Below are 13,025 nucleotides of genomic sequence, written 5' to 3' on the forward strand. Positions count from 1 at the left end.
TAATAAAAGATTTATGTGACAAAGGGAACGAACTCCTATTCAATGTTTTGTTCAGGGGTTGGTGGTACAAATCGAGGTATGTTGTAAGTGATGCACTCTTTGGGAAAGAAGGCCAGATTGATCTTTCCTCCTTGATTCAGGCGTTGAATGAATACTGACTTTGGATAGAATGCTCTACTCCTCAATGGTTCCTTGCCAAATTTGTTTTTTTTTTCTTGAAGATACAAGCGCATATGATGAAGGAATGTTTGAGGAGATTTGAAGAGTTGGTGATGATGTATAAAAATTTATTCCGTTTGGTGAGTTTCAGAGAACTGGGTTGTTGTTTCTTCAACTTAGTGTTATGATAAATACTCTTTCTTCTCAGAATATGAGGATTAGTCATGCACAAGCGATCAATGGTTTCCTTTGATTTGTTTTGGATTTAGTTTAGCTTGTTTTGGAAACTTAAGTTTTACTTTATCAAAATGAAGGTTTAGATGCCCCCTCACGACAAAGCATGTCAAATGATATGGAATACGAGCTTTCCCGATATGAAAACTCGATTTGACAACTTGGAGTTTTAAAACAAGTGTGTTTTGGGATAAAAATTCGTTTGATTGAAGGACTTGTTTGATACTTGCGATGAGGTTTCTTGATTTTGATAGGATAGATGTGTTATCTTGTGACTAGTTTTCAGATTTTGGACAACTTTGTTCGACGGAGAACTTGCTTTTGGGAATAGTTTTTGATACTCTCTTTTGGTTTTCTATTTGATGAAGTTCAGTCTGAGGAAGGAAAACTCCTAAAATTATTTTCAAATTTTTCAAAAATGACCTTTGTTTTGCCCCTCATTTTCCTGGTTTTGTCTACGTGCTAAGACAGAGACCCAATGCGCTACGCTGCCCCCTGTGACACGCTAACTGGATTGTTTTGATTTTGCCCTGGTTCAAAAGGTTATGCACTAATATGGGCCACCAACATGCTAACTACTTATCTCTGTGTGCTAAAGTTTAATCTCCATGCGTTAAGTTGATGCTTCAATGTGCTAGACTATTTTCAAAAGGCGCTACTCAAAACTGCCAGTTTTGGATTTTTACGAAGTGCTAATGTTAAGCTCTAACGCACTAAGATAAAGGTTGAATGCGCTAAAAGATGGTTTCCACACACTAAGAGGTTTCTCTTACATGCTAAACTACCTTGATATTTTGACTTGGTTGCTTTCCTACAATTTTTTGGAATTTGTTTTGGGTTTTCAATGATGATAGATGATTTTCTGAAGTAACAAATGAAGACACAACACAAAAGAGACAAACATTTTTCTTAATCTAAACAATGAGTGTAGGTTTTGGGAGGATGTGTTCAAATCCTCAATGTTATGACAGGTTTAGATACAACATGCACTTCAGCTAGACTCTTTATTCAAGGGTCATAAGCAATATCATAACCCACTAGTCTCGATACTCCATCAGCTCAAACAACTGTGTCACCCCCTAGGGGGCACCCATTTTTTTGCCTTTTGCCAGAAATTAACCCAAATTGAATTGCTTCACAATTGAGTAGTTATATTAGGAGATATATGGTGAGTGATCTTGGGGGCGGATTCTTCCCCACCCTTGGACTATGATATTACAAATGTCTAGATACTGACTTAGCTCAAAGTTTCTATGCTAAAGTTCATAATCAGGCTTCCCATTTGGTCGTCAGTGAGAAACTCCCTCAGGAGGCTTCCCAACCTTTAGAACAAAGGTTTTATGTATCTTAAGGATACTGGGGGAAGACTAATCACTGCGCACAACTGTTGAAAAGGACTTTCATCACTTTCCACTTTTGATTATAGTGGGTTGGAACACTTGGCTTCAAATTCATTCCCCACTTAGGTTGTTCCCTTCACACTGGCCAAAGAATGGCTTTAAGAATTTTTGAACCCCTCGGGAAGGCAGGCCTGCTAAAGGATTTAATGCAATATGAGTGAAAGCATAAGAGTGGTCTAGCTTTTTGATCACCCAGTTAAGGGGAGAGCATATTCCTTCCACTTTCGAGACAAGGTAAATAATGTTCTTTTTATCTTTCAAGGCAATGCTTTGCTAATAATCTATATGGAGGTGTTTCTCTGTTGGTATTTTGGTATGGTTATGTCATTGATGTCAACACCTACTATCACTTATCAACTCTAGTACTTTGAAGAATTGGCAATGTTCACCGGCAAGCAAGTGACTTATGCACAGTCACTGGTATCTGGTACACTGACAGGATATAGTGTTCACCGGCACCTGGAATGGCATGGAAAACACCTGGTTATGTTGAAGACATCGTTTGGACACTTTGTCTTGGAGGTTCATTGGCATATTCGTATTTTCATATTTGTTGTTACTGGTAAATAGGTCCAGATCATTCACCAGTAGGATTATCTATTCCAGACTAGCATGACACACTATGGAGAAGTTTTATTATTGTTGTAAATGCATCAAGTAGACATGTTGAATTGGTTATTGCATCGGATATTGTTTTATTTGTAAAATGATTTTATTGTAATATCCTTTAGAGACGACCTACTAAAATTGGTCTCAGGTTATGATATAAATGTAAGATATTTGTAAGATCAAGTGTGGAATGTGAAAAGGAATTGTGTGAAGGTATATGCGAGAATAAGCAGAGCTATACATGCAGACATCATTTGAAGGTTGAAGGAGGGTTTTGTTAAGACAATCAGAACTACACCGGTACTGAATCCAACATAGTAAGATGCTATTTTGAGCAGCACATCCTTATTGGATTTAACAATCCAATTGTTGGCATTGTGACTCCCAATTGTGTTTGAGCAGTGAGCTCTAGGCGCTTGGCCTTTCTGCATGTGCAGACCCCATTTGTATACACATACTATCTACAGTAGTATCATCTGATTGTGGGTAAGGTTTCCCACCTTTGTTTTTCCCCTTACAAGGTTTCCATGTACAAATATTGGTGTTATGTGCTGTGGATTTTATTATCTTTCTATTTCATGCATTAATCTTTACCGGTACTGTAATTAACTGATAAAACTATCTATTGGCATAAAAGTCTAGTTTATCGGTATTAAGCATTATTGTTGGTTAAGTTGTTTTGGTTTGAATTTATTTGACAATTGATTCACCCCCCCCCCTCTTAGTTGTCCTTGGGACCTAACAATTGGTATTAGAGCCTAGTCCTCTTTTTACAGAAGTTCAAATTATTTAAAGAAATGGTAGAGAATGAAACTGGTAAGAAAAAAAAATGTCTGAGATCAGATCAAGGAGGAGAATTTACATCTAAGGAATTTAATGCATTCTGTGAAGTGAATGGAATCAGAAGACAACTATCAGCACCCCAGATGCCATAGCAGAATGAAGTCGTTGAAAGGAAAAATAGAACTATCTTGGATGCAGCTAGAAGTATGTTATCTGAAGAAAATCTACCACATGTATATTGGAGAGAGGTACTAAGCACAATGGTCTACACATTCAAAAAAGTTCACATCAAAGGAGAAACTGGTAAGACCCCTCATGAACTATGGTTTGGTATTACTCCTCTTAAATATTTTAGAATATTTGGAGGTAAATGCTATATTAGAAGAGATGAGTATATTGGAAAATTTGATCCTAGAAGTGATGAAGGAATATTTCTTAGTTATTCATCTAAGAGTAAGGCATATAGATGTTTTAACAAGAGATTGCAGAAAATTGTTGAGAGTACAAATGTGAATATTGATGAACAATTCAAAGGAACTTCAAGGTATATAGACTCTGAACCGACAAAATAGATTCTAACAAATGAATCTACATTGAACCCACTGGTATAGAATGAAGATCCAGTTACATCAATATCATCTGAAAATTCCACAGTAACTGAGGAACAATAGAAAATGAAGACACCCCGATATGTAAGACTGAATCACTCTGAAGATCAGATAATTGGGAACAAGTATAAAGGAGTTATGACAAGAGGAAGACTGGCAAATGAAGAGGTATGTCTTATTTCTCAAATTGAACCATCATCAATTAATGAGGCATGTGAAGGTAAACACTGGATTAAAGCTATGGAAGAGGAACTAGAACAAATTGAGAAAAATAACACATGGACATTAATTCCCCGACCTAAAGACAAAAATGTGATTGGAACAAAATGGGTATTCAGAAACAAACTTAATGAAGATGTTAAGGTAATCAGGAATAAAGCAAGACTAGTGTGTAAGGGATATTCTTAGAAAGAAGGAATTGATTATAATGAAACCTTTGCACCGGTAGCTAGAATTGAGGTAGTTAGATTATTCTTGGCTTTTGCAGCACACAAGAACTACAAAGTATATCAAATGGATATTAAATGTTCATTTCTAAATAGAGATCTTGAAGAAGAAGTTTACATTGAACAACCTGATGAATTTTCTTTGACAGATAACAAAGATATGGTTTGCAAGTTAAGGAAAGCTTTGTATGGGTTGAAACAAGCTCCAAGAGCTTGGTATGCAAGATTGGATAAGTATCTTTTGAAGATTGATTTTTCTAAAGGTAATGCTGACAACAACTTATACTACAAAGTGACTAATGATGACATCTTGGTTATAGAAGTTTTTGTTGATGATATAATCTTTGGAGGAGAAGATGGATTATGTAAAGACTTTTCTATTGAAATGCAACAAGAATTTGAAATGTCTATGATTGGAGATATAAAATTCTTTTTAGGATTGCAAATTTCATAGACTGATAAAGGTATATTCTTGAGTCAATCCAAGTACTTGAAGGAGTTACTAAAGAAATTTGGGATGGAGAACTCTAAACTAGTAAGCACACCTATGACTACAAATGACAAATTATCACTAAGGGATGAATCTACACCTGTTAATCTGACTAGGTACAAATCTATGATAGAGGCCTACTATATTTAACACAAACAAGACCTAATATTATGAATGCAGTATGTATTGTTTCAAGATTTTAGAGTAATCCTAGAAAAATTCATGAATCGACAGTAAAAAGGATTTTTCAGTACTTACAAGGCACTACAAATCTTGGATTATGGTATCCTAGAGATGAAAACTTTGAATTATGTGCATACATAGATGCAAATTGGGCAGGAGATGTGGATGATAGAAAAAGCACCACTGACAGATCATTTTTTCTTGGAAGAAGATTAATTTATTGGTTGAGTAAGAAACAAAGTTTTACATCTTTATCAACAGCTAAATTAGAATATGTTGCAGGAACAACTAACTATACACGTGTATTATGGCTTAAGCAAATGTTAAAAGATATAAAGGTAAAATGCAAGGAACCTATTACTATCTATTGTGACAACACTGCATTAGTTGATATATCTAAGAATCTGGTATTAAATTCTAAAACTAAACATGTTTCTATCAAACTGAATTTTCTAAGGGAGAATGTTGAAAGAAAAGAAGTAAAACTAGTTTATGTGAATACTAAAGAGCATATTGTAGATATTTTCACTAAACCTCTGCCTAAGGAGACCTTTGAATATCTCAGAGACTAGCTTGGGGTTATACCCCCACTGGTAGAGACTTAGACAGTTGATATTTGTCATCAACTGACATAATTAACATAGAAATCGTTTATTTTGGCTTTGATAAGGAAGCTACTTCTTAGGGGGAGTAGTTGGTATACTGAATTGGTTGGTATTTTGTATTTACATCTGGTTTTGTATTGACTTTGGCATTTGATGTCAAAGGGGGAGAGATTGGTATGGAAAAACACAAGAAAGAAACATGTCACTCCTAGGGGGAGAGATTGGTACTTTGGGGAGAGATTGCTTATATTTGAATTTTGATTTCTGGTTATGATGTCTTTTTGGGAGATTGTTGGTATTTGGCATTTCTGTCTTGGCACTTTGATGGTTTTTCCATCTTGTGTTGCCATCAATGCCAAAGGGGGAGATTGTTGGTATTTTGGTATGGTTTTTTCATTGATGTCAATGCCTACTATCACTTATCAACTCTGGCACTTTGAAGAATTGGCAATGTTCACCGGCAAGCAAGTGACTTATGCACAGTCATCGGTATTTGGTACACTAGCAGGATATAATCTTCACCAGCACCTGGAATGGCATGGAAAACACCTGGTTATGTCAAAGACATCTTTTGGACACTTTGTCTTGGAGATTTCTTCATTGGCATATTCGTATTTGCATATTTGCTATTACCAGTAAATAGGTCCAAATCATTCACCGACAGGCTTATCTATTCCAGATCAGGACGACATGCTATGGAGATGTTTTATTATTGTTTTAAATGCATCAAGCCGACATGTTGAATTGATTATTACATTGGATATTATTTTATTTGTAAAATGATTTTACTGTAATATCCTTTAGAGTCGACCTACTAAATTTGGTCTTAGGTTATGATATAAATGTAAGATCTTATTTGTAAGATCACGTGTGGAATGCGAAAAGGAATTGTGTGAAGGTATATGTGAGAATAAGCAGAGCTATACATGCAAACATCATTTGAAGGTTGAAGGAGGGTTTTTGTTAAGACAATTAGAACTACACTAGTACTGAATCCAACATAGTAAGATACTATTTTGAGTAGTACATCCTTATTAGATTTAATCATCCAATTGTAGTCAGTGTGACTCCCATTTGTGTTTGAGCAGTGAGCTCTAGGCACTTGGCCTTTCTGCATGTGCAGACCCCATTTGTATACACATACTATCTGTAGTAGTATCATCTGATTGTGGGTAAGGTTTCCCATCGTGGTTTTTCCCCTTACAGGGTTTCCACATACAAATATTGGTGTTATGTGTTGTGGATGTTATTATCTTTATATTTCATGCATTAATCTTTACTGGTACTCTAATTAACTGATAAAACTATCTACTGGCATAAAAGTTTGGTTTACCGGTATTAAGCATTATTGTTGGTTTAGTTGTTTTGGTTTGAATTTATTTGACAACTAATTCACCCCCTTGCCCTCTCAGTTGTCCCCGAGACCTAACATGCTCCACAAAAACATGGTGTTTATTTTATCCTTTCAAGGCAAATGATTTTCTGATCTATGAAAAGAACTGGTCAACAAAGTAAATCTGATGTTTGGTCAACAAAATAAATCGATCAAAAGGGGAAGATATTCCCTCTTTAGTTGCAAATGACTTTGGACATGTGTGCTTCTTTACTTTGTAAATTTTTTGACGTGGATCCTTTTATGCACCAAAGGATGGTGAAGTTCTTTTTAAGCTCCTTTGTTTTGCAAAACTGAAAATTTGCCTTATTCTTTTTAGAGCCCAAAGTGAAAGTTTGTCTTCATAGGAAAAAAAAAAGGATTGTTTTTGTGGTTCATTTTATAGCCCAAACAAGGTGAGTTCAATTTTACCCTATAAGAATTAAAAAGCTTTAAATTTTAACTAACTTAACTAAGTTAGAAAAAACTTAAACTATTGTAACTCTAAAAGTAAAATTATGCTCCCCCCTGCAAGAAAATGTTAAAGATCCTGCAAAACATCAACCAAAATAGTTAGAAAAATACAGGCTCTTGTGGACTTCAACAAGTCTAAATTTAGGCTCGGTTACAATTTTAGCTTTTTCCTTCTATCTGTAATGCATTACAGAAAGGAATATACGCGCTACAAAATAATCGAGATGCGCTATCGGACAGACCCGATGTACTGAACTATTTTTGGAATGCGTTGCGCTATTATTTTCCCACGCTGAAACCTACAGGAAAATGTTACAAACTTCATGTGCTAAGTGATGGTTTTCATTCACTATTGAATGAGTACCACATGCCGAATAGTGACCCAAATGTGGTGGATGATTAACCATATGTGCTAAGGGATGTTCCCCACACAGTGATTCTTGTTTATTGCATACCTGGAAAAGTGATTATTTTTAAAAACCGATTTGATTAACGGGGTAGTGCCCCATGGTGGGCGCCAGAATTGTGTGCGGGAAAAGTGGGCCAATGAAACTTAAAATGTGAAAATGTGGTTTCAAAGGAGCTTGTTCACACACCCACGAGACTTCTTGGTGCAAGTTATTGAGTCATGAAGAATAATTCAACTTCCCAAGGTAGGTTCCATGGTTCTTTGTCTCACAAGGTCCCTCAAGCCAATGCCTTTGCTCTCAGATCACTGAGCAAAGTGGCTTAGGGATGACGAATGCAAGAACAAGGGATGCTTTAGATTAATTTTACCATGAAATACATCCTATCTATGCATGATTATACAAATGGAATAAACTAGATTATAAGATGACAAGGTTAGAAGCAATACTAACCTAACATGATATACTAGTTAACAATCTAAGCTAATGATAAAGGAAATACTCTAAAATGCTTATTAGATTAATTCCTATTAGAAAGAGAAGCTAGATGTATTGATAAATTTGAGCATAAATGAGATACTAAAATCTTGCATGGATCCTTAAAATGGAGGAATGAGAGCTCTATTTATAGTGAAAATAGGGCAATGGATGGTCAAGATTGAAGGAGTTAATCAAGGGTCGGGATTGAAAGTTATCAATCCATGTTTACAATTCTCACCAATGAAATGGTGACAATTGTCAACATAAGACTGCTTGAGAGGAAATGAAAGAAGCATTAAATGCTTGAGAAGACCTCATGGTTACCTTAGAAGGTAAGGGTTAAGGTTAGGTTAGGGTTATCCAATGGATAAAGATTTTACCCAAAGGATAAACTCTTGTGCAAAGGTTAATGGGATAAGCATGGTCAAAGCAATGAATGCTTGATGAGACCCTTGGGTTAGATGAGGGTTAAGTTAGGCAAAAAAGTCTCTAACCATGCCACTAAGGGTTAGTTAACCATTAATGGTTTGGAAGACTTTCAGGACAAATTTGTAAGAGTCCTTCCAAATTTGGGGGTATTCAACAAGTTATCTTGTTGAATGGATAAAGGCTTTAATGCCTTTAGACGAATTTACTCCAAATTTGAGAAGTGACCTCTTCAAATTTAGGAAAAGGGGATAATGAATGGGTTTGGGTTAATTGATTAGGATTAGATAGATTCTAGAAGAAATTAGGAATAGGGTTAGGATGCAAGTGGGAGATGGAGGAAAATGCAAGTGGATGAGGGATAGTAAGATTAATTAAAATAAAATTCTTTATTTCAGTTTGGTTGAAAGTTGGGAAATTAAATAAATTAAATTTATTTAATTGGGGTAAACTATTAATTAAATGTAAATTTAATTAAAAAGTAAGGAGAAGGGATTTAATTAAATAAAATGATTTATTCAATTAAATGACATAAAGGGCTTAAGTGAATTTAACTAAACAAATTGAATAATTTATTTAATTAAATAGAAGAATGTGGGTGATTTAATTAAATTAGATTTAACTAAATAGATGAATGAGAATAAACTGAACATTGAATATTCATTTAGGAATATGGTCATTTTTATATGTCTACAGTTATCAATAGTCATTGCATGTTTATCAAACTTTGATCCAGTTGCATTGGTTACAATGTCATTCTTCACTTTTTTTAGAGATGATAATGGACCGGATGCACATAACCCTGTTACTGCCTGGATCACACCTTTAGTGATGTTATGTGTCCTATCTAACCACATGAATTCATCATGAACATGACTCAAAATATATCGAATCCACTCCTGTTCATATTCCATCAAAAGATTGACAAATTGAAGAAAACCGTTACTTTCCAGTTATTAAAATTTAGGTTTCAACTTGGAACTTTGATCGGATAACTAGTTGTTGAAAAGATTTAGTAGTTGGGGGCTTCCCAGTTCTTCAATTGGGCCATCTGATAAAGCTAAAAATGACCTAGTGAAAATCTTCATGCCTTAGGCAAAATGCTAGTCATTTCTAGATAAATCTTGTGTTTTGTCATATGCTTCAGGCTTAGGGTTTATGGTTTTATGCATTTTTTATTAAGTCTTGGTTAAAACCCCTAAAATGGTCATAATTTCACATTACCTTTTTCACTTAAGTTTGAGGGTTCTAATAATGTTAGCGGGGCGTTTTTGTGTCCTAGGTGTGAATTTGTTTGGCGGTTCTTGTTTTTCCTAAGCGCATTTTATTTATCCAAGGAATGTTCCATTTTAATATTTCATCGGCTGCATAAAATTTTCCTAAGTCTGACCTTAAGTATTGTTGTCAATATCTTTGTGGTAATAGTCAGGCTACAAAATTTTCCTACTATCTGAACATGTGTTAATGGATGAAGATCTTTTAATCTTGATCAAAATATTCTTGGTCGTTAAATGGCTAGAGAAGAAAGACACCATGGCCAGCAGGATAAATCTTGAACATATGTCTAGGGTGGACCGAGATAAGCCAAATTGTGGGGGGCGCTAATTACAATGAAGAGGATGATGAGTTGGAGGTGTCGCATCATGCTTTATATGTATCCACTTGCTACAAGAGATGGTGAATGTCTGATTGACTAGTATGAATTGTGAGATACACCCAATGGTCTAGTTTCAACATTAGTCCAAATATGAATTTGATTCGTTTACCACTCGTGCGAGCAGTAATTGCGGACAAGATGGTGACTCTTGGTTCCAGAAAGATAATAAAAGCCTTTTCAAAATCATTCTCGACTCACAAAGCAATTCAGTAGTGACCAGAAGGTGATTCCAAAGCTAAAGAAGATTTGAACGGGTTCTTGCAGTACAAAATTGACATTCACCCAGTGCATATAAAGTAGTAAGTTGTTAATTTCCCCTTCTATGTTTTCAAAGCTCTTGAAAGTTGTGAATTGTGTGAGATTGTGGTGAAAGGATTGTGATTGTTATAGGGTTAAACATCTTGGCATAAAAGGAGTGAGGTTTTTTCATTTTTCTATGTTGAGATTTTTATGTCTCGTGTTAAGCCCTAGTTTCCCTCCTTTGTTTGTCGGTAATTGTTAAAAAGACCCTAATCAAGTAGGATGTCTTTCTCACAAAAAAAATCAAGACAAATAGAGTATCTGAAGATAAATTTGTTTCATGACTTTCTTGACCAATTCAAACCCTCAACAAATGATAAATATCAGGGGTAGAGGCCTATACAAGGCAAAACCCTAGGAGAAGGGTTAGTTGATAAAGCATATACTATTTTGGATGCCATGGTACCCATGACTAGGGTGGAGATGCTTAAATTATTGTATGGATGAAGGAATTTTCAATCTCCATTTTCAAGTACATGGTAATATGACTTGGGAAAGTTAGTGGTGCCCAATGTATTCATGGATGTCAACCTTCTCAAGTCAGTTGTAGACAGATATGACCCTATTTCAAGAGTAATAAGGGGAAATAATGGAGAAGTTTTGTGGACAGTCTGAAGGGAGGAATTCCAGGAAATTTTTTATTTGTATAAACCTTCTGCCATCCTGGTTAAGGTGGATTTGAATGAATTAAAGGCTAAATACTACAAAATGAAAGGTTTCATCAGATCCAACCTCCTCCCAACCCATTTGGCGAAAGCAGGAGACACAACATACCACATTGGCCCAAGTTAAGTGGAGCCTTTTCCTATTGGTGCTTTCACCAAATATTTGCAAGCCACTTTCTTTTCTCTATGCTAGGTTTTAGGTTTCAACCCTATTATAGTCATGCCACCAGACTTCATGTATATGGCTATTTAGATTCAACGTCCTGATTTCATAGTGGTTTTTGACTTTGCACTATATCTTGAATAAAATATTCATGAGGGATTGCTAGATATTAAGAATGATGTATTTAGCACTCAATTTTATTAGTATTCATTGTTAATGCATATGTTCTATATAGAAATGTAGATTATTTTGAAGGTAACATGAATCTTAGAAGAAATGTTGATAATATTGAGATACCGGTGTAGCTGTGGAGTATGGATATGTCATGTGATAGGTAGGAGGCTAGTTTTGTGAGATTTAATAATGGTTTTTCTTCTAGATTGAGGCAAAGATTGACAATGAATCCACCAAGGATTCCCACGCAACTGCATGATTTTGTAGGACCAAAGGAAAGGCCGCCACTTATGAAAATTGAGCACAAATTGGGGGATATTATCCTCCTGTTAGTACAGTTATCAGAGTTTATGATTTCCCTGGTCAACCACATGTATTACCTTTTAATGTCCCTTTATTGTTAGGTTTCCTTGAAGTAATCTGGAAAATATGTTGTATACATAATAAGGAGCTAAAGGGTAGAGGCAAAGGGACCATTTTCCTAGATTATACTCTCATCCCCTACTTTGTCATTATAAAAGGGGGATATGTGCATTTTGATAAGCTTTTTGCACCATATCACTTATGGGTCAACATAGTTAGGCACAATGACCCAGAGGGGTTCTATAATATTTTCAAGCAAAGAATAAAATTAGGCTCATTGCCTCATGATCACAATTTTCCTGAAGATATAATTAGAAATGAATTTGATTTTATGACCCAAGATTGGAGGAAGGAAAAATGGATATCTTTCAAGAAGCTATGGACTATTGTATAAACACTGGATCCCAGTTATTATCCATTAAGAAACTTCACTCCATTCTATGCCAAAGTTGATTTTGTCATGAACAATTTTTATGAGTTAATTCTTGCATTAAAGGAGAAGAAAGCCAATCTTGAGGAAATCCATGACCATCAAGTTGAAAGAAGAAGAATGCAGCAACCTACACCCATCATAGCTGAAGAAGTAGCCCCAATTTATTAGATGGGGATGAAACAATGGGGCTCACCTCCTCCTCCACCTCATAGGATGGATTGGATAGAAGAAAGTAGACCTAGCTATGTGCCCCCTCCAAAGGGTGGAGTTGTGATAAAAAAAATAAGAATTGAGGTAAGTAGTGAAGAAGGGAGTGGTAGTGGTAGTGATAGTGAGAAGTTGGTGAGAAGAAAAGGAAAGAAAATAATGGAGGTAGAGCCAGTCCCAAAGGTGCAAGTAAGACCTTTAAAAGGGGTCAAGATCATAGATCTTGAAGATTCATACTAGAGTCCCTCACCACCACATGTGCCTTTTTCACTTCCAAGAGAGAATGAAGAACAAAGAGAAGAGCAACATATGGAGGAACAACTAGAGGAGGATACCATTGAAATTACAAATGTAGAGATGCAAATTGATATTCCTCCTATGCCACCC

Source organism: Cryptomeria japonica, chromosome 10, assembly GCF_030272615.1.
Source record: "Cryptomeria japonica chromosome 10, Sugi_1.0, whole genome shotgun sequence".
Taxonomy (NCBI): Eukaryota; Viridiplantae; Streptophyta; class Pinopsida; order Cupressales; family Cupressaceae; genus Cryptomeria; species Cryptomeria japonica.